Genomic DNA, 927 nt, shown 5'->3' with positions numbered 1-927 from the left:
AAACACTTTACAAAATTGGATTCCTGAGGAAGCTGCTTTTTGCCAACTGGCAGGAAAGAGCGACAACGTCCTGGCAGCTGACAGTCAGGAGTCAGTACAAAACGGCGACTCCTGTGCTACGGCCAAGAAGCTTCTGTGACTGGAAGCAAGGGCACCGGCACGGCCGGCGCTGCCCGGGGAGCGCCCTGGCCCCGCTCCCCAGCGCTTTTGTTTCCCGGCTGCGGGGCACCAGCCGGGACCCTGGGCGGCAGCGAGGCGGGGGCGCAGCTTCGCCCCCGCTACGGCCGAGGGGCCGGCAATGCGAAGGGGCCGCGGGCGGGTCTCGCAGCGCGGCCAGCGGCTGTCGGGCAGTGGGGGTTCGCCCCGGGGGCCAGGCTGGGAGAGACCACGGGCACAGCGTCCCGTCCCGTCCCACGGGCGGCGCGGGGCGGCGGACTCGGCTCCTCCCTGCCCCGCCCAGCGGGGCTCGGAGCGGCCGGTGGCGGCGGCGGCTCTGCGCATCACGGGCCACATCATCGCGGGGGCCGCCCGCTTCCGCGCCTGCTCAGTGGCGGCGGCGCTCACCTAGCGCGGAGCTGTCACCGCCGCCGGCTGCTCCCGCCCCGCCGCGGCGATGGAGCGCGACCCCGCCGCGCTGCCGGCGCCGCTCTCGCCCAGGTGAGGGGAGGGGGCGGCGCGGGGGGCGAGGGCAGCGGGGCCGGGCGGGCCGGGGACCTGCCGCCCCGGGCCGGGGAAGGCGGCGGGGGCCACGGGGGAGAAAGTTTCCTGGCCAGTGGCGGAGCCCCCCGAGCGCCACGCTGGCACGCCCCGATGCCGGGGTGCCCAGGGCGCCCGGGACTGGGGGGCACTCGGTGCCGCTCGCCTCCCGCCCCGGCCGGGGTTCCCGGGTGCCGCGGGGCTCGCCCTCGCCGTGCTGCGGGCCCGGCG

At 76.8% G+C, this 927-nt stretch overlaps 1 protein-coding gene across 2 annotated transcripts in view; it reads left to right on the top strand.

Moving 5' to 3' along the window:
* The first annotated feature begins 403 nt into the window (after nucleotides 1-403).
* Nucleotides 404-927, top strand: part of SLC41A2 (solute carrier family 41 member 2) — a 43,995-nt gene continuing 43,471 nt past the window's right edge. Inside the window, exon 1 of one of the 2 annotated variants that reach the window (XM_041426813.1) lies at nucleotides 404-657. The gene's annotated coding sequence lies outside the window, so the exon portion shown is untranslated. The remainder of the gene's footprint in view (nucleotides 658-927) is intronic. The other variant, XM_041426811.1, reaches the window with a different exon arrangement.

This window comes from Onychostruthus taczanowskii, unplaced genomic scaffold (genome assembly GCF_017590055.1).
Source record: "Onychostruthus taczanowskii isolate IOZ18803 unplaced genomic scaffold, ASM1759005v1 scaffold95, whole genome shotgun sequence".
NCBI classification, from domain to species: domain Eukaryota; kingdom Metazoa; phylum Chordata; class Aves; order Passeriformes; family Passeridae; genus Onychostruthus; species Onychostruthus taczanowskii.
This window is presented reverse-complemented; position numbering and strand designations above follow the sequence as displayed.